Source organism: Leptonychotes weddellii, chromosome 9 (genome assembly GCF_054177405.1).
Source record: "Leptonychotes weddellii isolate Sample4059 chromosome 9, ASM5417740v2, whole genome shotgun sequence".
In the NCBI taxonomy this organism is placed as follows: Eukaryota; Metazoa; Chordata; class Mammalia; order Carnivora; family Phocidae; genus Leptonychotes; species Leptonychotes weddellii.
Genome location: NC_138377.1, coordinates 3,459,781 through 3,483,235, shown reverse-complemented (window position 1 = coordinate 3,483,235; position 23,455 = coordinate 3,459,781). Strand labels below are relative to the sequence as shown.

The window sequence follows — 23,455 nt, the reverse complement described above, 5'->3', positions numbered from 1 at the left end:
ACAGTGTGGCATGGTGAAAAGAGAAACAAAATAGATCAAGGGAACAGACTAGAGAATCCAGAGACAGATCACAGATCATATATGGAGTCCTGATTTTTGACAAAAGCACAAAGGCAAGTCAGGGAAGAAAGGATGGTCTTGGGGCACCTGGCTGGCTCAGTTGGTGGAGCATGGGACTCTTGATCTCGGCGTTGTGGGTTTGAGCCCCACATTGGGTGTAGAGATCACTTATCTTTTTTTAAAAAGATTTTATTTATTTATTTGAGAGAGAGAATGAGCAAGGGGAGCGGCAGAGGGACAGGGAGAAGCCGACTCCTCGCTGAGCTGGGAGCCCGATGCGGGACTCTATCCAGGACACTGGGATCATAACCTGCACCGAAGGCAGACGCTCAACCAACTGAGCCACCCAGGTGCCCCTAAAAGCATAAAATCCTTTTTTAAAAAATGGCAAAAGTTATAAAGACTGGCCATATCAAGTGTGAGTGAGAAACTGGAAGGGCAGTGCATGGCAGACAGGAATGGAAAATGGCATAAATGCTGTAGAGAAGAGTTTGGCAGTTTTTCCAAAAATGAAGGACATCCACCACAGCTATTCCACTCCTGCGTACGCATCACCACGAGAAAGGAAAGCATACTTCCACGCAAAGATTTGCACATGAATGTTCACAGTGGCTTTCTCTGTAATAGCCCCACACGGGAAACAATTCAAACTGTCCATCAGTGGGTAAACAGAGAGACAAATAATGATGCCTCCCTCTAATGGGATACCATTCGGTGACAAAGAGAGAAGGGACTGTCCACAGAGGCCACAACGTGGATGAGTCTCAAAACACTGATGGCGGGGCGCCTGGGTGGCTCAGTCGTTAAGCGTCTGCCTTCGACTCGGGTCATGATCCCAGGGTCCTGGGATCGAGTCCCATATCGGGCTCCCTGCTCCGCAGGAAGCCTGCTTCTCCCTCTCCTACTCCCCCTGCTTGTGTTCCTGCTCTCACTATGTCTCTCTCTGTCAAATAAATAAATAAATAAATCTTAAAAAAAAAAAAAAAAAAACCCACTGATGGTGAGGAGAGAAGCAAGAGTCTGGAATACACACCATGTGATGCCATCTTTAAAAACCCGTGCAAACGAATCTGTCCAGACAGAAAGCAGGTCAGTGGTTGCCCAGGAGGACAGTGGAAGGAGGAGGTACAAAGGGGAATGAGCGGACTTTGGGGTGATGGATATGTTCGCTATCTTGGCTGTCCTAATGGTTTCACGGTTGTATACAAGTTAAAACTTTTCACTTTGGGGGCGCCTGGGTGGCTCAGTCGGTTAAGTGGCTGCCTTCAGCTCAGGTCATGATCCCAGGGCCCTGGGATGGAGTCCCACATCGGGCTCCCTGCTCGGTGGGGAATGAATCTACTTCTCCCTCTCCCTCTACCCCTCCCCTTGCTCATGCTCTTGCCCTCTCTTGCTCTCTTGCTCTCTCTCTCTCAAATAAATAAATAAAATCTTAAAAAAAACTCACACTTTTCACTTTGTACAATTTAAATAGGTATACCTCAACAAAGTAAAAAATATACTGCTGCAAAATCTCATCCTCGTGGATGACAGGGATGGAGTTAAACGGGCTTTCGGTGAGAAAGAAACTTCTGGAGAGATAGACCCAGAGGGCTTTCCTTGCCGTCGGTCATTAGATGGCAGGACTGGGAACTCTGGTCGCTTCCATGTGCTGGGCCTTGCCCAGAGGGAATGTAGCTGGCTAAGTGTGGGTTCACAGAGAACGGATACTCCCTCTGCAGCAGTATCTCAGGAGTGGGGGGCTCTCAGGGTGACCAAGAGAGGCTCAGGATGCGGCCAGTGCAAGGGTTATAGGACACAGAAGTTCCCAGAAAAACGAACAGGTAACTACATACACACACCTTTTTATCCCATCACTCTTAGATTTAATTTTGCTTGAAAATGCTCTGAATGGCTTACAGGGCACCTGTCCCCAGAGAACCAGGCGGCAGACGGGGTCTCCATGGGAGGGGGAGACTTCTGGATCATCCTGACGCTGGCTGTAAGGCTATCCCCTGGACAAATGACAACACAGAGGAAGAGTGCTGGTTCCAGAACTCCCTTTCTCCCCCAGGCATAGACCAGTAAATACGGTCACCATGGGTACTTAGAACTGGAGCCTTCTACTTTCCAGCTCTTTGCACTTTTTTCTCACAAACCTCTCTACTGTCCACCTTTCTCAGGGAGACAGGATGAGGTATGTTTGTCAACTGTACATTAAAAATCTCCATGGGAGATGATTCCATCCAGGCCTTGTCCCCAGCACGCTGCTCGGGGGGCGGTAGCCTCAACACAGGATGGTCCGCATCCTCTGAACGTGTTGGCAAAGGACTGGGGAAGCCCCTGACCAGGCAAGAAATGAAACGGCATGGGGAGGAGATGCACCTCCAGTAAGACCGGGCGGTGTGCCCAAGCTGCTGGGCCCCAGCTCTGTCCCTTGACGGTCCCTGGGCTGCTCTGGGGCACCCTCTCCGCCGACACCCTGCTGCTGGGGGCTCTTCTTCGGACACCTGCCTCAGGGCCTGCACCTAGAAAGTCCCCAACAAGTGTTTCCTCCCTCATCTCCTTTTACCCTCAGAGGACATTGGGCCAGTGATGTCTGTGGGTCACATCACCATGTAGCAACAGGGATTGCATTCCTGTGCCCAGTCCCTGCTGCCCGGGGCCAACCCTGACTCCTGGGTGCTACCCCGACCTAAGTGTTCCATTTGAGAAGCAGACATGTCTAGATCTCTGTGCCTGAAGAAGAAGGTCAGAAAGAGGTCCCCAGTGTCAACGTTGTGGCGCTCTGTGGTTCTGGGTCCTGGCAAAGCATTTCCCCATTCGGGGCAGTTTACCCAGGGCCTGGCACAGAGCCAGCGCTGGGCCGTGCTTTGGGAAGCCTGCCTTCCCTTCCCCCTTCTGCCCTCCTTACCCTCAAGCCCCTTTTGGGGTGTTGCTGGTCTCCTGGACCACTGGGGATCACTGTGTAGGGAGGTGATGTGATCAGGGCATTTGGCACAGCCCGCACCCCCACCCCGTCCTCCGCCCCCCGCCCCCCCCCAAGTCCCACCTGGGGTAGCAGCCACTTGGGCTCCTGCAGAGACACCTCGGCAGGGAAATGAAAATGTTCTCAGGCCCTGACGAACCTCCTCCCTGGGGTTGGGGCAGACACCTGGCCAAGGAGAAAGCAATGGAGCTGGAAGTCAGCCCCCCAGTCCCTGTGTCTTTGCTTAGCAGAGTGGTTTGCACTTAACACAGCTGCCTCTCATTTCCTCCTCTGTTAAAAGGGAATCTGCAAACCAGCCCCCTGGACGTTATGCAGCAGAAGTTGACACCCTGGGGACCATCCCATTTAGTCCCAGACCTAGGAAGGCCCATCAAGTACTCCTGCCTCTCTCTGCATTTCTAGAGGGAGTAGGCAGGGAGGGAGGGCCTGGAAACTTGCTTCAGGAGGAAGTTTCTGTCTCCCAGAGTCAGCCATGTCCCTTCTCTCTCCTGCATTTTGGAGTTCACCCTCCACCCCAAGCTCTCGAAGGATGAGGGCCTCCACAACACAGAGGAGTTCCCAGTTTGCCAGCGTCCTCTCTGGCCACGAGGAAACCCCTGCCCCAGAAACTGAGCATGCCCCTGACCCTCCAGTGGTGTTAGGGGGCTCTAGGGAGAAGAGGGACTTCCCTCCAAGACCACCGTCCCATGCACGTCACACCTGGAGACCCCACTGGCCCAGAACCCCCCTCAGGAAGCAGGCTGGGGGCAGTGTTCAGAAGGGGAGTAAGAAATCACACTTCACATGGTCACACACCACTGCGTTCTTTGGCTCTGTGTTGTGTGGGCTTCTTTTTTTTTTTTTTTTTCAACAAGAAACAAGAATTATTCCTGTAATTGTCTTAAAGGTTAAAATATTATGACAGTTCCCTGATTGGACTGTTGGGAGAATTAAATGAGATGATACTCCAGGGAATGTCAGGACTGCTTTCGGGAGCTTTCAAGACTGTGCAGGAGAAAGGACAGCCCTTCTGCCACCAGGCTCCTTTGCCTCAGTTGTCCGTGGGGAGCTGTTTGGTCCCTGAAGCTTGTCACTCATCACATCCTGGCTCCTGGCATCTTCTACATGACAGATTCCCTTACGGCTTCTCCAGGGAGGCCTTGCATCCTAACGGCACATTTTCGTCTTTGGGTGGAAACCTCAGTCATAAAGGACTGTGGGGGTGGGATCCTGACTAGAAGAGTCCATCTCTCCTGCCCTGCCATGCTCCCACTCTTGGCTCCCTTCCCCAACCAGGGCCTGCACCCTTAACCCTCGGCCTCGACGTCATGGGTGAGGGCTCCTCACCACTGCCCACCCCAGTCTGTCTCCAGGGTCCTGTGCTAGGGCGTTCTGTGCCCCCAAGTCTGCCTTCTCACCTAGGGCCGTCACAAGCCTGGGACCCAACCTTCGTGCCGTCAGTGAGGGAGGTCAAGCACCTTCGCTTTTCTGGTTTAGGCAATCATAACATTGGAGAACAGAAAACACACCTCGAGGGACTGTGGTGAGGATTCAGTTAGAGAAATGCCAAGTAAAGACCCCTGAGATCCCAGGAAATTGAAGAGTTGGCAGCAACCAGACGCCTGGGCTCCCAGAGGAGCTCTCCTCACCGCGGAGTTGGAGGACTTGCGGCTCCTTCCAGGCCCCAGGAGACAGTGCGGAGCCTGCCGGGCTCTGCAGCTTATCGATCGCAGGCCCCTCTCCCAACCGGGGCAAGGGGTGGTGGCTCAGCCAGGAGGTGGGAAGGAGCAAAACGCCCCCAGGGGAAGGTGGTGTTGGGTGCTCGAGGCTGTTCCTTTAAGAGAGGAAGTAATCACCAGCACTCACGAGCTTCCCACAAACAGAAGGCGGGTCTTCCTTGCCCCTACCTGGTGGTGCTAGTTAGCAGACATCAGAGGATGGGGGTTGGGAGGGTGGGGGAAGGAGGATGGGGGTTGGGAGGGTGGGGGAGGGAGAATGGGGGTTGGGAGGCGGAGGGAGGACTGGAGACCTGAGGGGCACTGAAGACTGGGGAATACTTACCCTTTGAGCAGAGATTGGGTCTAGATGCTCAAATGCATGGTGGGGCTGCCTGGTGACACTGGGGATGAAATGCACGGAAAGCCCTAGACCCCCATTCGGTGACTTCGGTCATTGGGAGATTGCGAAGTGAGACACACTGGTGGCGTCCAGGTTTGCTGGGTCCCGGTCCCGTGATGCGCTGGCTTCCCTGGTCACCAGCTGCGCTTGCCCAGCTCACTGTCTGGCATGGGTTGCCCCGCCGTCGTTCCTGGTGCTGCAGTCAGCTGGCTCCCCATCCCTAGCTGTGCTCTGGTACCCACACATTCTCAAGGTCCACCGGGGGCTCTGGGACCTCGAACCGCCGTGTGCCACGCTTTGGGGCATGGGAATCCCACACCCTCTACAAGCGCTCGTGTTGACATCCTGACCTGTGCCTTGTGTATTTGCCACAAGGCGGGAGGGAGAGAAGTGTGTGTGTGGGGGGGACACAGACATTCCTGCAGGCCTTTGCCCTGAAACTGTCGCCAGGGAGTTCTCTATGACCGCCCCCCCCCCGGCCCCCGCCCCGTGCCTGAGATGGACCGGTTTGGGTTCTACAAAGCTGGAGACTAGAATATCCGTTCCTAGATCTGTTGTGTTAAGTAAATGCTATGGTTCAGGAGAGCATCATACATTGTAAGGGTTTGCAGGAACCCGACCCCCTGTAGGGCCCCCCACATCTCTGATACAGTATGGGGTGTAGGGAGGGATACCATGCTGCCCTCCCCTCAGATATGAGGAAAGGATACTTTAGCCAGATTTAGCCAGTGTTACTCCAAAAATCTGCAGACCCACTCTGCGGAGCCCCATCAGGGAGAGCGTAAGATGACTTTGTGTGCCCCCCCAGGCTCCACTGTGAGTGGCTGCACTTGGTAAGTTCCAATCTTAAAGTGCCCCTTTAAGGCTGTCTGGAGAGACTCTGCTCCTTTAAGAAGAGAGGGCCCACTGAGTTGGAAAAGACCACCTGCTGAAAGAAATTCCTACGGCCCTCCTGCTGCTTTGTAAATGGCTCTGTCCGCTGGAGGCCAGAGTACTGGGACTAGCAAAGCGCTCCCAAGGAAAGAGAACCGACCCACCCCTGGGTCCAAGAGAGCACAATTCTCCTTTTTCAGCCCTGGTTACTGTAAAATTGAGCTTTGGGAATCCTGACAAGGTTTGGCACCTGCAGGATTCCCCCAAGACCCCCAAGAGTGCTGAACCCAGTGCAGGGTCAGGCTGCGGGTGGCTAGGAAGTGAAGAGATTGTCATGCCCCAGGTCCGAAACAGGGATTGCAGAGTTCGTCAGCCTATGAGCGGCAACTTCCCTTGGGCTGTGGTTCACCAGTGGCCCGCGGTCCAGCGGCAGCCAGCACCGTAATCCTGCACAAATGCTGAGGTTCACCGCAATTCCTCTGGTCTCCCTGCCCCACCCCTACCAGATTGTGGTTTGTGCCGCAATTCACCATGATCTGCCAGGTTTCACTGGTGTTTGCTCAAACCTTGATACTTGGAGTGGTGTGTGACCATTGCTCATGTCCAAGGGACTTGTTTCCAGCTGCTCCCACCTGGAGTGATGGAACAAGAATAGTGGCAACTGCAAAGACTCTCTGGGACAACTTTGGTAAATTTCATCCTTAGGGCAGCTCCTTAAAGCCCGTTTGGGATGCCCTGTTCCTTTAATTAAAGGAAACTCAAAAGCCAACCGAGTTCCGGAGGTGGCTCTATACTCCCCTTACTGTTTTGCAAATGACTTTCTCTGCCTGAGGCGAGTCTGCCCTGAAAACGGGTCCTGTATCCCTCTCCTCTTTGAGTCCGGTGTCCAAAGAATTGGGTTTGGGGTCTCTGGGGGAGACTTCGCACCTGAAGCATCTTTCCAAGACTATTATCTACCCCTTTGGGCAAAGAGAGCATGATCTGCTACTGGTTGGGGTCCGCCAGGTGCCCATGGTCCCCCAGGTGCCGCGGTCCGCCAGTTGCCCGCGGTGTGAAAGTTACCCGTGGCCCATCAGTTCTCTGTGGTCTGCCAGTTGCCTGTGGTCCCCCAATTGCCTGCAGTCCCTCAGATACCCCCACGGTCCGCCAATAACCCATGGTCCCCCAGTTGCCCGCGTGGCCCACCAGTAGCCTGTGGTCCCCCAGTTGCCCGCGGTCCACCCGTAGCCCGTGGTCCGTCAGTTGCCCACGGTTCCCCAGTTGCCCGCAGTCTCCCAGTTGCCTGTGGTCCCTCAGTTGCCCACAGTCCGCCCATAGCCCGTGGCCTGTCAGTTGCCCGCAGTTCCCCAGTTGCCCGCGGTTCCCCAGGCGCCCGTGGTCCGTCAGTTGCCTGCGGTCCGAGCCCGTAGCCCGTGGCCCATCAGTTGCCTGTGGTTCCCCAATTGCCTGCAGGGTCCGCCAGTAGCCCGTGGTCCCCCAGTTGCTCGCGGTCCTACAGTTGCCTGTGGTCTGCTCGTAGCCCGCGGTCCGTCAGTTGCCCGCCGTCCCCCAGTTGCCCGCGGTCCGTCAGTTATCTGTGTGGTCCACCCGTAGCCCATGGTCCCCCAGTTGCCCGCGGTCCCTCAGTTGCCCACGGTCCCTCAGTTATCGGCGTGGTCCGCCAGTAGCCCGTGGTCCCCCAGTTGCCCACGGTCCCTCAGTTGCCCGTGGTCTGCCTGTAGCCCATGGCCCATCAGTTGCCTGCGGTCCCCCAGTTGCCCGCAGTCCCTCAGTTACCCGTGGTCCCTCAGTTGCCCGTGGTCTGCCGGTAGCCTGTGGTCCCCCAGTTGTCTGCAGCCTGCCAGTTGCCTGAGGTCCTCCGGTTGCCCACGGTCCCCCAGTTGCCTGAGGTCCGGTAGTTGCCCGTGGCCCGTCAGTTGCCTTCATTGGTCCGCGGTCCGCCGGTTGCCTGCGGTCCTCTGTGCATCACCCTGCAGTACCATGATTACCACACCAGATCTGCCCTGACCCCCTCCCTTCCCGTCCCTTCTTTGCTTGGAGGCGGTTCTCTGCAGCACAGTTCACCGTGATTCACTACCATTCACCCTGGCTTGTGACTTTATGGGTCTCAGCAATTCTCAGTCTGCAGGATCTCACTGTGAGGTATCTGCACGTAATCATGCCAATCTCAGTGGTCCTTGGGCAACTTTGTGCACTGAGGATTTGCTGAAATTCTGCAGTGGCAATTGCTCCAGACCCTCATCCTAACTTAGGAAAACTATTCAGATCCTGTTCTCCTGCTGAGAGCCCATCTGAAACCCCAATCCTCTTCCACTATGGTTTGTGTGGTTCTGGCACCAGCCCGGTTACTGAGAGGAGCCAGTTTGGGATTCTCCAAAACCGGAGGGCAGAAGACCCATTTCCTAGCATTGTGGTAATGAGTAAATGAAATGAGTGACATGGTATAGTTACTGAAAACACCATGAATTGTGAGCGTGGCAGAATCAACCCCCTCGGGAACCACAAAATCCTTGATGCGCAGGTGGGGTGCGGGTGGCCACACTAGGTTCTCCCCACATCTGGGGAGGTTAGTGTAACCAGAAGGGCTTTGCCTGCACTGCTTCTGAACGTCTTGTGTCTGCTCTGTGGCTCTCCAGTGCCGAGTCCACGCCGAGATGGACCCCGTAAATTTCATCCTTGGACTTATTCCTTACCACCTGCCTGGGTCACCCCGTTCCTTTCAGAAGAAAAAGACAGGCTAGAATTGAAAAGGCCAACTCATCTCCCAAGCTCCAGGGGTGGAGCTGCCCACCCCCCACCCCCGCCTGGGGGCTGGCCAGATCTGCCCCGAGAATGAGATCTGTGGCACCCTTCCTTTTGAGGCTGGGGATCTGAGTTATTGAGTTTGGGGATCTGAGTCGTTTTGGCACCTGTAGCTCTACCCTTTGAGCACAGCCGTGCTGTGCTGAGGGTGGGCATCTGGGCAGCATGGGAGCCAGCGTGATATTCATGTCTCAGACTCAAATTAGGAATTGCCAAGAGTTTGTGGGCCTGTAAGAGGAGCCTGCACTTGCCAGGACGGGGTCCGCCAGTTGCCCGCGGTTCACCAGCTGCCCGCAGTCGGCCGCCACACCATGATCCTGCAGCGCCGTAACTGGCCACAGAAGTCTGCCCTGACCCCCCACTTCCTGGCCCTTCTTTGCCTAGATGCATTTCTCTGCAGCACAGTTCAACTGTGATTCACCACAATTCGCCACGGTTTGTGATTTCATGGATCTCCACGATTCTCAGTTCCGCGGGTTATCTACGGTCCTCGGGCAACTTTGTGCACAGTCTGTAGTATTTGCCGAAAGGCTGCAGCAAAATAGCTCCAGGCCCTTGTTTTTCACCTCCCCCCCATCTGAAGCTCTGCATTTCAAGAGGAATTGATACTTGACTCTTAGTCGACCCTCCCCCAAGCCTCTTGGTTACCAGTGAATTATTAGCCCTCGGTGGGGGATGGTGGAGCCAGATAGGGGCGCAGCCTCGTCTCCCTTTCCCCGGGCAGATTTCAGCCCCCTGGGCTGTCCGAGCAGAGGTGGTGGAGTCCTGGGGGTCCTGCCAGTGCTTACATACAATGCCAAACTGGGTCTCGTACTCACGGGCACAGCTGGAACTGTGTCGTGGGTTGTAACCAGCTCACGCTCACCCAAACACATATGAGCATGCACATCCACATGTGTGTGCACACACGCATGCACGTGCACACACACACGCACGTGCACACACAAGCTTCTGTCTGGCACTCCTCCATCTCCATGAGACGGACCTGGACTATTTCTTAGACCCAAAGGTGCAGGGACTCAAGCCATGTGTTCCTTGAGGAGTAGCAATTCTTGGTCCCCAGCACTGGGCAGAGCCCAGGGTTGTGCTTTTCCAGAAGGGAAGACAATAGCTGTCAGGAGACAGAAGAGGCAGCAAGGGAGAAGACTGGTGCTCACTGGGAAGACTGTCAGTGCCCCCCCTGAAATGCCCATGTCCTTGGATGAGGTTTTCGTGACAACCGTGTCTCTTTCAGTGGACGAGTCACTCCTTGAAGAATTCTCTGTCCCTGACTTTTCCCACTCCCTGGGCTCTCTGCTCTCTCAGTCTGGCCTGGTGTGAGGTGCAGGAAGTGCCCCAGTTCGTCCTGAGGGGTGCCCTTTTCCTTTTGACTTTTGACCATTGACACTGACCTGTTGCCAGGGATACCAAGTTCCATTCTGCGGGACCCAGCCAAGTGGGCCCTCACCATCCCATGCAAATCCCGGGCCCCAGGCACTGGGTTCCTTGTCCCCCGACATCTCCTCAAGCCTGCTCCTTGGCTGGGGCAGTGAGGAGAAGGGCCTGGCTCCCACAAACTGGCCCTCATCTTGGTGCCCGCCAGATCAGAGTTGGGGAATACGGACAAGTCTCTGGGCTTCTGGGAACTTCGGCTGAGGCATCTGGAAAAGGGAAGAATGGAAGCTTTGATGGGTAGGATTTGGGAATAAAAACAAGAATTCAACAGTATCTCGTGATCCATGAAGTCATGATAAATTATAAGGGGGAAGCCTGAACTGCTTCCCCAGGAACCCCCAAAGAACCCTCACAGCCCCTTCCAGGTGTTGGATCAGGTGCCAGCCCCTTCCCAGGCTCTAGGAGGCCCCAAGGGCTCCTTCTCCCAGCCAGGGGTGGGGGCTGGTGCCACTGAGTCCAGGAAGTGGATGGAAATGCACTCCCTCGGTGGGGGGTGGGGGAGTCTTTGGTCCCCGGGCTGCTCCCAGCTGGGGTTGTTCTGTCCCTTTAAGAAAGGAAAGAACTCCAGCACTGCAGTTTTCAGGCCCCCATCCAGGTCCTGCTAGTTTGCAAATGACTGTGTCTGCATTGGGGGAGGGGGGAGGGTGAAGGCTGCCCATCCCCCCACCTTTGCTCTGTCCCGAGGACAGAGAAATTGGCTTTAGGGTCTGAGAGTCTCAGAGAAGGCTAGACACCTGGGGCTTCACCCCGAGAGTGAGCGCCGAAGCCTCTCGGGCACTTCTTGCGGGCCACACTTCTCCTCCAAGCAAATGGACAGGGAATTTTGGGACACGCAAATGTGTGACGGGGCTATGTGGTGGCCTTGAAAATAGGATAGTTTGAATGCTGTAGGCTCCAAATCAGCAAACTGGAACCATCGGTGGGCCTGCGAGGGGCCAGGTCTCTCACTTGGCGGGCGCACCGTGGTTTGCCTCATGTGGCTGTGCTGTGGCTCGTCAGGACTCACATCGCCGCCCGCAGGGCCCGGGGTGGCGGTGTGCGGGCACCTGCTGCCCTCGCTGTGGGGCCTTTGTGTCCAAGGGCAGGGCTCGCTCAGATCCGCAGCACTGGGGAGCGCTGGAGTAGCGGGGCTGGGGTTCTCCGTGCTTCCCGGCGACCGCCTGTGGCGAGCCCGCACCCCATCGCCTCTCGGTCAAGGACGCGGGCCACGTCCCGCCCCTCCTGGTAGTTGCTGAAGAGCTGGGTGGGAGCTGCTGCAAGTCTTTCTCTCTGGGCAGGAAAACCCAGATCTCTCGTGGAGGGCCAGACCAAAACGATTTCTGGGCAAAGTTTCCGACCTCGCCCTGCCCCCCTCCCTGGCCAAGTTGAGGGGGGGGGTGTACGGGCCTTATCACATCTGCAGGGGGAGAGATCAGTAACTCCCAGATCGCAAAACTGTGCCCATGGGATGCTCCGGCCTCCTCGGGGTTCTCCATCACCCACGTGGCCCGAGAACTCAATTCAACGTCCTCATCTTTTGAGTGTTCCCTGCCCTCCCGGGGAGGGGGGGCAGGGGAATCGGGAGAAATGTGAATGCAACGCAGCAGGGGGAGGAAGTGCTTCCTGGCATACACCCCAAGTCTGCTTCTCACTGGCTGTAGCTCTGTGCCTCAGTTTCCTTATATATAATCGGGCGCGATAGAGCACTTGGCTCTCTGGTGAAGACAAAACGAGCTAATACGAGGCACAGAGGAAGCGCAGATGAGCATGGTGGTCGGTTTGCCGACCAGACACCACCACTCTCTGCACCTTCGCACACTTGCTCAGTCCTTTGTGTGGGGACCAAGTCTGGAGGAAGTGGCCAGGCTGAGGCTCACATGCCGACAAATGTCTGGTCTGCACGGCCAGAATGCCTGCCAGAGAAGTTGTGCCCGTGTCTACCGCAGACACAGTATAAAGCTGGTGAGGGGAGCTGTTGGGGGGGCGGTGGCCGTGGCATTTTTAAAAAAAGATGTTATTTATTTATTTGAGAGAGAGACTGAGGGAGAGAGAGACAGCATGAGCAGGGGGAGCAGCAGAGAGAGGGAGAAGCAGGCTCCCCGCTGAACAGGGACCTGATGTGGGGCTCAATCCCAGGACCCCTGGATCATGACCTGAGCTGAAGGCAGACGCTTCACCAACTGAGCCACCCAGGAGCCCCCGGTCGTGGCATTTTTATGGTAAGTCTTCCAACAGTTGAATACAAGAACGTAGATTTTAAAAAACAAACAAACAAAAATCCTGCAGGGACATTTTGATAGGGTCCAAATCAAATGTTACCTTTTTGTGCTTTCTGTAGACCCCGAGTCTTCTGGGCCACCACCCCTTGCCGCAGGTTGGGGGTGAGGGGTGCCAGATAGTCACAAGCTGAACTTGGCCAAGTGAGGAAATAAAGCAAAGCCAGCCTCAGCGCGCGGTCTCGCTGGGAGCAAGTGAATCTTGGCGCTGAGTTGGGAGGGACGAGACAGGCTTTTTTTCACTTTATTTAGAGGGAACATGGGTTCATGTGTGAAATCCCGATCTAGGGGAACACAGCTCTGCCTCTGTGCTCTGCTCAGCACGGACTTCTAGAGCTGCCAGGTGGCCCGATCCTGGATCCCTGGCTCGGAGATCCCGCCCCAGCCTGCCAGGAGGGCAGCCTTTGGGGGTGAGGCCATCTTGATTTGATTCGGGGGCTCCCTGAGCAGCCGTTAAAGTCCTTCACATCTTGCTTCTGCCTCACATTGCCTTCCACTGAGGTTGGAAATGCAGGCACAGCATTGCCTTTAACATATGGAAACGTGATGATGACTTCTGCCAAGTGCCCAGCCCCCCTACCCCGAGCCCCGCAGTGGGGCTGGGGGCTGGAGTGTCCCTGACCCGGCTGGCTGCCTGCCATGGGACCTGCGTCCTGTCCTCTGCTCCACCACAGACCCTCGCACATTTCTTGGGCAGGAGGGGCACAGCGGCCCCCCTCTTTTGGGCTGCTTTCCTGGACCCCCAAATCCTGCTCTTAGTTCATAGAACGTGCAAGGACCCCAGGGAGGCCTGGAGTGACCAGGGGCTGCCTCCTGTGTCTCTTTTCCTTGGTGCTTAGACAGTCTCCTGTTAGGGTGTGTGACCCCCACTTCTCCCAGCCCACGTCACGTGCACAGGGACAGCATACGCACCAGGTTCCTGAACACCTGTTTCGTCTTCTGCCCTGTTCACTGGGGGGAGGGGGTGGTGTCTCTTTTGAGCCTCTGTCCTCCAGACAGAATCCTGGGACAGGGCAGAGAGCAGCCTTCAGGTTCCGTGTGGATACAGCCTTCCTCTACAGAAACCTCGCCCAGAGAGAGGCTTTGGGGTGGGCTTGCCACTGAGCGCCTGGTTGCCTTGACCCTCTGCCCCCTCCCCTCCTCTTCCCTTCTTCACCTCTTACCCCCACCCTCAACTCGGCTTCCTTTCTAGCCTGGTGGGGGAGGACAGCTTATATACAGTCCCCCCCCACCCCCACCCCCGGCCACTTCCGGACCCCCGTCAGCCCGGCTCCACTCAGGTTTCTCCAAATGAGGGCCCTCTTGGGGCTGCAGAAAGCAGTCATGAGTGCGGGCCCGGGTCTGCGCGGGCTGTTCAGGGCGTGTGTGAGGGCCCCGTGCGAGCCCCCAGCGCGGGGGCCGGGAGATACACTGAAGCCTTTCAGGGACAGCTCGGGTTGGGCAGCCAGACAGTTTTGCTTGGATCTCTGGGGCGGCCACGTGGCCATACATTCAACGCTCCGAGATGTCTGTGCCCTGAGCCAGCCAGAAAAGTGACTTACAGCTGAAAGCAGGGTTTGAACGGCTTCTGCTGTGGGGAGGCCCCTCAGAGTAAACAGTAAGAATTTCTGGGAAATGTACATAAGGCCAGACTGTTGGGAAAGACGTGGGCCCAGAATTCCTGATCCTCAGCCCCGGGCGAGGGGTGCCAGCTTTTCATGGTCATCCCAGCCCCCACTCAGCTCCCTCTTCGACTTAAGTGACAGTTCTCTATTTGCCGAATCCTCCTCCCAGGGAGGGCAGAATGGCTCACTCATCTTGGGGCCTGGGCTGCGCACACCGTCTCCCTGAGATCCAAGCTGAGGCAGCCAGAGACCTGGCACATAGTAGGTGTGCAGCCCAGCGCCCCTGAGCTTCAACTGGCCTGGCCGAGGGCTTGGCCCATCGCTTGTCATTTTATCCCTAGCAGCTAAGACAGTGCCAGCCCTAGGCACCCAGTGTTTCTTTTCTTTTTTTTAAAAAAGATTTTATTTATTTATTAGACAGAGAGAGAGAGCACGAGCAGGGGGAGCGGCAGAGGGAGAGGGAGAAGCAGGCTCCCTGTGGAGCAAGGAGCCCGATGCGGGACCCGATCCCAGGACCCTGGGATCATGACCTGAGCCGAAGGCAGACGCCCAACCGACTGAGCCACCCAGGCGCCCCAACACCCAGTGTTTCTTGAACTGAATGAAGGAATGCAGAAATATCTGGAATTGTCTTTCAAAGTTGATAAAAACTCAGCTAAAGAGGCCAAAACCTCGGCTGGCATGTTTTGGGGGCAGCCCGTTTTGAGAGTGCCGGCCTGGCCCCTCGGCCCACTGTGTCACCTACTAGGTGACTGGCTCCCGGGGCCTCCACCACCCCAGCTGGGGACTTTGACCCCCAGGGTCCCTCCAGAGAATGTGGAAGCCTTTTTGTGTTTCACAGTCTGTTAGTCCGTCTTATTCTATGTTCAGAGCAAACCTGTGGCCTGAGTATTGATTTTCATATTTTTGCAGAGGGAAAAACTGGAGGCTCCGTGGGGTGAAGTGGGCAGGACCCTCCTCAAAGGGCCAAGGGGTCCCGAGGCCTTCCCAAAGCCTTCCACCCCCAACAGTTCACAAAGGCCGAGGTGTCTTTAGGTTGGGAGCCAGAGGGAGCAAGCAGGCCTTTGAAAGGCGGCCTTTGTTTGCTTTTCTTTATCATCAAAAGTGCAAGGGCAGCTCCGTTTACCTAAAGGCAGGCGCCTTTAAGCTCATCCTTTCTGCAAACACCTAAAGGGTATGTTGAACATTTGAGCCCTGTCTCAGAGGGCAAAGCGTTTGCAGAGCATAAGCCTGAGCAAGTTGGTGGATGGGGGCGAGACACTGAGGCCCGCCGTGACCTGCGGAGTTCTGAAAGGACCTTGAGCGCCCAGCCGTCACCCCCAGCACCCCTGGTGGTGCGGTTACCCCAATGGGGGGGGTGAACGAAGCTTTTTGGTGGGTTGCGGCTGCAAGATGTGTGTGCATGCTGGCTCTAGAAAGGGCACGAAGCAGGCGCTTGCATGGACGGCGCCTCCTCGCCCTCAGAAATTGTGCCCCTGCCCCTCCTGGATTGCCAGGACCGAGAAGCTCACGACTTTCCTCTGCCAGGCCCAGAGCTGTTCCTCCTCAGCTGAGGGGAGGCTGGGGCAAAGACTCTGTTCTCTGCATCCCTCTGAAGAGGGTGGCCTTGCTAGATCTGCTCCCCCCGCCCGGGGCAGTGCAGCTGTGTGGGTGGGGGGGTGGGAGGACACTACCCCAGTGACTGAGCATCTCCCCAAGCCCTGCACCGAGGGCTTCCTGTGTACGGCCTCATTCAGCCTTCTTAACAAGGTGCTCGCTGAGAGGCAGATACCATTATTATCCCCATTTTACAGATGAGGAAACTGAGACACAGAGCGGCCTAAGACGCCCTCAGAGCCAAGCAGCTAGTGAGGGGTGGTATCAGAGTTTAAACCCGGGTTCGAGGTCGGAGCCTGCATTCTTGCCCACCTGGCCTCACCTCCTCCTTGCCAAATGTCCACACCTGTCGTGTCCTACCAGGTCTAGGAGGACAGCAGGGAAGAGAGGGAGGAGGAGGAGGACCACGTGTCCTGGGAATATTTTTTATCTGAAAGATCCCTTTTCCCCCTGAGCTTGCCAACTGCATCTCAGATCCCAGACTTGGAGAGGGGAGGTCGTACCAAAGAAGACAGTTGGCCCTTGGTGGTGCTGGGGATGGGGGGTACTGGGCCAGGTGGCCGTGGTCGAGTGGCCGGCCAGGTCTACAGAGAGCCCACAGGGCCCAGCAAAGAGGCTGCAAGTGGGGAGGCTTCTTTCTCCTTTCTTTCTGGTCGCTCATGGGGACTGGCAAAGCCCAGCCCCCAAACAGTGGGGTTCAGCAGCCGTGTTCTCAGGCATTTTGGAGAGAATGGTGTTCAAGGCCGTCCTACCCACATGAGAAAGGCAACTGCATGTCTGGGGCAGGCCCACACAGTGCACAGAGCACAGATCTTTTGCTCATTGACCTAGCAGTTTTTCTGAATTTACTTTTTTTTTTAATTAAATTAAATTAAATTTTATTATTATTATTTTTAAAGGAGATAGAAGTCTCTGAACACGCCACAAGGGAGTGGCAGGCAGGACAGCAAGGGAGAGACTGTCTGCCTTACTTTTTTTTTTTTTAATTACAAAATAAATTTATGCTTCCTATAAAATAAAGGCGAACAACAACAAAACATCTTTTTGCACACTCTTCGTGTCCTATAGCTGGAGACACACGGTGACTACGGCACTCATTTTATTCTCCTCATTTAATCTTACTACCAAAAGGAGGCATTTTATTCCCATTCTACAGATCATGAAAATAAGGCCCAGGAGGCTGAGCAACCAAGCCAAGACCACACGGGGAGCAAGTAGACTTGCACCAGAGGTCTGATCGCAGGGCCCAAACCCTCAACCACCAGGTGAGACTGGTCCACCAGAGGGCTGAGAAAGAAGGCCGGCAGGGGGGCGTTGTCCTCACAGGGCTGTCACCCCCAGCCTCTCATTTGCAGCACAGCTTCTGAGCTGTTCTCTCCCGTGGGAGTCATGTGCATGTCCTTCTTCTGGCTTTTTGGTGAAAGCCAAGGGGCTGGGGGTTCCCCTGTTTGCCGACGCCCTTCCCGGGTGCATAGACCGTGACACGGACATCCTAGGGTCCACAAGGGAGGACTGTGTGCCCCTGGGACCCCTGCCTCTTTGTGCAGAGGGCCCCTAATTGCCCCGTCTCCTGGACGCCCTTGACTCTCCACCAGTGAGCCGGTGGCTTCTGGGTGAGGCTGAGACAGATATCACCAGGCTTGGCCCAGAGAGGCCGGCTGTGCTCTCTGGAAGGATGGAGACCTTGAATGTTTAAATTGAAAGCGTGCCCAGAATTGGCCCCCTTCCCTTTGCCGTTAAGAAGACAGGTCTTGCTGTAGTCATCACTGAAATCTAGTACAAATGTCTTCTCTTGGAGCCTCTTGGGTGGGGTGGCAGTTTTTCAACTGTCAGCGATCTTTTAGTTTAAAAAAAAAAAAAGCAAACTTTCCAGTCCTGTTCTACCTGGAATACATTTTCTTCTGGTGGGGGGGGGGCCCTCCCCCAGGCCTCAGCAGTTATGTCAACAGAGTAAAGCCAGCCCCCTCCCTAGCCTCCGGCAGTTGAATGAAGTAGTTCTTTGCTCCACCGAAGGAAATATTTCCATGGAGTTGGGCCAAGAAAACCCCTTGCTTGAATCCGGGGGCTGGCCCACACCCAAAGCCAGGGGTGCCGGGTGGGGGCGGGTCGGGTCGACGTGGCCACCTTTTCCTCGTGTCAGGATGTGACTTCCAAAATCCAACCCATGGCGGTGTTCTGCTCCGCCAAGATCCCATTCTTGGCCTGCCTCATCCCCTGCTAAATGGATTTCTTTAGGCCCCTCCTGTAGGAATGAAACCAGTGAAGTTCGCTCTGTTTTGCTGCTACCAGCTCAGAATTTGCTCCCCTCTGGTGCAGGTTCCAGAGAGCTCTTCCAGAAGTTGGGTGTGGCTGTGGGGCTCCCCCAGCCCTTCTGTGCCCACCCCCCCACACACCATTCTTGGAAGCCTCCGTCCGGGGACTGTGCCTGAACTACTTAGGAGGGGAATCCTGAGTCTCTTGGTTTGTATTTATTTCAGAAAAACATTTCATACTTGAGGTCTCTAAGGAGGAGGCTCAAATGGTCAGTCATCTTGCACTGCTGCATTTTTTAAAAAAATGCACATTATAAAAGCAATACATGTAGTAGAGACATGCATAAAAGTAGAAGAAAAATCACCCTAAATCTATTCACCCAGAACAACTAATGTTTTTTTGGGGGGGGCCTTTGGGGGTAATTTTGGCCTATCACCTTCCCATTCTTTTTCATTGGCTCTAGTCATGGAAAGTATTGGTAAAGAACAGTGTCTACCCTCTCTCCCGCATACCGCAAACCCCCAGAGCCAAACACATACACACGCTGCCTTGAAGCCCAGCAGTCTACCGGGAAGGAAGCTTTATCCTTGGCCTTTTGCAAAAGGCGCTGACTTTTATTTGTCTTTTAATATCTACGCTTTGACAAACTCCTCCACGCAAAGGTTGAGGCTGTACCCAGAAACTCAGGTTTCAGGGAAGCGGGACCTTCCTGATATTGGTGTCCTGGGTAGGAGAGGTCCAGAAGTTCAGACGCAGCTGCGGTGTACAGCTCCCCACTTCCCAACCCTAGAATGACGACCTCCGGCAGAGACCCCCGAGCATCCAGATCACAGGGAATGTGGGTATGAATTGTGTTTGGATAATAAATAAGTAACAAGCGAGCCCCTCGTACAAGTCCTTAAATGCGAAAGAGGTCAGACTTTATTTTGAAGGCAAACTCAAGTTCCAGAGAGGGGCGCCTGGCTGGTGCTGTTGGAAGAGCATGCGACTCTCGATCTCAGGGTTGTGAGTTCAAGTCCCACGTTGGGTGTAGAACCTACTTTAAACTTCCTAAGGGGATGTTAGCATCAGAGCAACAGGTTGGTGTGCATTCTAGGAGAGCCACTGTCAATTCCGGGACCCCAGAAGATGGGACTATTCTTTGATCATTTCCCCCAAATCCTTGATAGCTTGAGGTCCAATCTTTCACCTTATAGGAGGCAGAGAGGCTGTTCCTGACAGTGCCCAGGCATCTCTACCCCAAAATAACTTCATGGGAAGGCCTTCTGAATACCCTGCTGCTTCTCTGACTTTGGCTGAGGTCTACGGAGCAGGGGTGGGGGGGTGGGGGGGATGCTGGGGGTTCAGAGATGTGTGATTTCGGGGCATTGGATTTGTCAGAGGCTGGCTTTGGAACTAGCGATTAGGAAGGTACAGTCTCACTGTAGCCACTTGTGGGAAGTGTGGAAGGGGCCTCGAGAGATTTCTGGGGAATATTACCATTTTAGGGGTACCCGGAAGACTGGGAAAATCTGCTTAGAGGAGCAGCCACTCAGGGGATGCTATTTTGTAAAAGCTTGCAGTGTGGTTTTTAAGAAGAGAGTGCATTTACCCATGGCTGGGAGATTGATATAGGAGGACCTTGTCTTCATTTCCTGGCCAAATCTTAGGACATTTGTACACTTGCCCACAAGTATGTACATGTGGATAGGAGACTGCTCACACAGCTTTTGAGGGTTCCCAAGTATGAATTAAAAAAAGAAGAAAAATGTGTGCTTTGAATTAGATCTATGTGAAAAAAAAAAAAAAAAGGCAACAGGCTAAGCCATGCGTCTGGGACACTGGCTCTCCTCCAGGGCCCTTCAAGAGAGCTGGGTTTCAGCATGTACAGAAAGAAAACGAGTCATTTCTCAAACCTGGATTTCCTTGTCTGTTTGGCCCTATTGATATCAATCTGAGCCCTCAAATGTCCTTTTTTGAGCAAGGAAAGCACGCACGACATTGCTCAGATTGAGAAACAGTTTGGATCCAAATATTACCATAGATTTGGCTCTTTCAAGTTATTTCTTCCATTGCTTTGGAGCAATAAATATTTAAGAAGTTAGGTTCTGAGCTCCAGAAAAGCCAACAAAAACATTTAAACATATGGATATCTTTTTTTATTGTGGTTAAAACCATGCTCAGTAGAGATTAGTTTACAGCAGTGTTTTCTTTCTCTCTTTGCTTTTTTTTTTTCTATCTTTTTCTTTCTTTCTTTCTTTCTTTTAGGAAGCCAGAAGGATAAACATGTTGCCATGGTGTTCTGTTTAAAATAAAATACAATGGAAAGAAAAGCAGAATGATGAAGTAACCACATGGACTGCAGGATACACCTGATACTAATTACTGTCATGCAGAATGTTCTGGAAGACATTTGACTCGCCTGATGTATACATTCAAATCAAGCAAAGCAGGACTGGAAGGCTCCTTGGGGACCATCTTGTCCAACTCTTTCCTTTTTCCAGATGAGGAAATAGGGGCCCAGGGAGAGGCCTGGACCTCAGCCTCCCAGTTAGGAGGGAGCAGAGCGGGGATCCACCCCCCCGCCCCGGCTTTTGTCGGAAACACATAATTTCCAGGGTCCTTTACCTTGGCCTGTCAGTAAGACCCTGAAAAAGAGGAGTGGGCTTTACCATTAAACTCTTGAGCACAGGGCTTTGGAGCCAGGGAGACCAGAAAAAAAGCAGAGAGGCTGATTGCACTAGGAGGCCCAACTTTCCTCCTGGGCGCCAGGCCCTGAGAAGAGATGCGCATGGATGTCTGGAGTTTCTCCTTCCTGGGCCTCCCGGGGGCACCCAACCAAGGCCTGGGGCTCCTCCCAGAGCATCAACTCATGTCCTTTTGGGGCTGCCGGGCTGACGCCAAGAGGCACCATCTCTAGGACAGCCTCCAGGGGCCCAGAATGCGTGGCTACTGACGCTCTCTGGTGGCCGCCTGGGCTCCCACGCAGGCCTCCCACGCGTGGGGGGCGAGCGGGAGCCCCCGTGACAATGCGCACCCCTCGCCTCTGGCCCCGAGAGGCTAGCAACCGGGCCTGCCGGCGTCTGATTGGCTGCGCAGGCCTGACGACAGGGGCTCCTGAACCCTGATTGGTCCCGGCCCGCTCCGGCTGTTTCCTAGCTATTAATACTGAGGCTAATAAACGTTCTCCTGTTGACAAGGATGCTCGGAGCCATGATTTTTTGAAGCTTTCTTGACGTCTGCACCTGGTGCAGGCCTTTCTGTCTCGCTAGTCATGATGGGAGACTCTAGTCTCTGGGGCTCCTTGCGTGCTCCCCAGGCTGTAAATTGAGTGTTCTCCCCACCCACATTATTTGACACTTTAGGGTGGCTCCCCGCCATGCCCCCCAAAGCCCACTCTATCTCCATCTCCTCAGCAGCACAACTGCTCACCTATAAACGAGCCCCCCGCCCAAGGCTCGGTGTCTCTCGTGACCTGGTGGTCCACTTTCACCTCCCTACCACCACCCGTGGGCTTACAAATAGCTCTGTTCCTTCTTTTCAGCCCCAGAGTCTCCTGCCTGTGTGAAAGCCCCCTCGCAGGATCGCTGGGCATGGTGGGGGGGTGGGGGGAGAGGGGAGGCTCGATCGGAAGCTGCTTTGAAACTTCCCCCCCTCCAAGTAGTGCGGGGAGAGCTGTTCTAACTTGATAGTCCCCGCAGGGCCCCTCTGCCTTTCCCCTTTGGGACCCATCACTCATTCTCACCCCTCTTCTGTCACTAGGCGCTTCATCCTTGCCCTCCCGGCTGCCACCCACCTGTCACCCTAAGATAGATCCTTAGTCCCTTTCAACAGCATTTTGACCTTTTCGAGAGGACATTTGATTGACGGCCCTGCCCGCTTTGCCACTCAGTGCCCGGCAGAGCTGCCGAAGGCACCACCTGTTACGGATTAAATCTCATGTGCCAAGTCCCGGAGCACGAGGCCGTGCAGCTCTGCTCTGCCCCAACATGTGTCGCTGCCTGTTTCCCCGGGGCGGTCCGGGGAGGGGGAGGGCTTTTCAAAGTGTCTGTGTGGGGGAAATCACCTCAATTTTGGGGGGTACCCCATGCATCTCCACGTGGGACACGGTCCTCCTCGAAAAGTACTTTCCCTAGAGGGACACGGCTCATGTCTAAGTTATTATTAGGACCCCGGGTGGGGAGGGGTACCCCCTTGTGAACATGTAGGAAACAGACCCCCTGGCAGAGGAAGGGACGTTGCAAGGTTCTCGTGCACAGGTTGTAAGCGGCAAAAGCCCGGGACTCAAAACCCGTTTTTTTTCTGACTCGGAGATGCAATGCTGCGCGGAGGCTTCCATGTCAAAGATAACCAATCAGAAATGGACGGGTGGGCTAAAAGGGGGTGACAGCCGCTGACTTACATTTGGGTACTGGTTATCTTGCTCGGGGCGTGTTTTTTTTTTTTTTTTCCGGGACAATAAGCAGAAAGCATCATTTTCTTTCCCTAAGCCGCATCCTCTGGTAGAGGTTCCGAAATAGTCAGGTGTGGGATCTGCTGCCCCCAGCGCCCCAGCTTTACCCTCGGCCCGCCTGAGGAAAACCATCCCTGGTTCCGTTCTCCCAGCAAATTGTGCGGACAGATCGCCCCGCTCGGCGAGCGGGTCTCGCGTAGGGAAAAAGCACCAGCGAACACAGGGTGTTGGTCATGGCGGCGAGGGGCACTGCGGCAGATTTTTTTCCTCCCTTCTTTGCTGCAATCTGGGTGCGGCTAGAGCAATTTGTCATAGAATCTGGGGGGCTCATTTTTCCGGCCAATCACTTTTGGAGAAATGAGCGCATTGCAGCAGAATGCGCTGACGTCAGAGACCACCCCTTCTGCGCCTCCATATAAACCCCACCCAGCCAGCCCCTAGCGCAGACGGCGGAGAGCTGAGATGGAGCGCGCCTTGGCCCGCTGGCCTTGGCCGCAGCTCCTCGGGAATAAGCGGGGCGCCCACGCGAGAATCTCCCCACCTGGTGAGTGGTTGGCCATCCTTGCCTGAAAGGATGTGCAAATCGAAGACGACACCCCTTCGAGGTTGGGCTCTGTCCTCCTGGACATGCCGATGACTGACGCCGGGGACCTTCTCTCGAAGGCGGCCACCTCGCCTGGTCCCCGAGTGTCGGCGATGAAATTCTGTCAGGCAGGAAGATCTCGAGGCACATTTTCCTGGGGTGTGTGTGGGGGAATCAGGGCCCTTTTCTTGTCCAGTCCTTACTTGAGGGTAGGCTGGGTGGTAGGGGCTTAAATGAAGACCAGGGGGAGGAATCCGATCAGGTCCCTGTCAGAATCCCGTGTACCGCAGTCACTGGGGTCCAAAACCCTGATTTTCTGTCCTCGAAGCCACCTTTAAAATCACGGTTGGTGGGAGATATGGCGGCGGGTGCATTTTGCATGCCCCACGAGTTGGGGGGGGGAAGGCACCTAAAAAGAAGAGTCTCCCAGGTAGATTTCCCCCCTAATTTTTGGCTAGGTTCTTGGTGGCCCGTAGGCGTGAGGAGTACAGGTTCCCG

General features: G+C 54.9%; 1 protein-coding gene across 8 annotated transcripts in view; it reads left to right on the top strand.

The window, feature by feature from the left end:
• Positions 1 to 22,822: 22,822 nt before the first annotated feature.
• Positions 22,823 to 23,455, top strand: part of LOC102734234 (uncharacterized) — a 34,555-nt gene continuing 33,922 nt past the window's right edge. For all 8 annotated transcript variants that reach the window (XR_434935.3, XR_014148293.1, XR_014148292.1 and 5 more), the window contains exon 1: positions 22,823 to 22,918. The gene's annotated coding sequence lies outside the window, so the exon portion shown is untranslated. The remainder of the gene's footprint in view (positions 22,919 to 23,455) is intronic.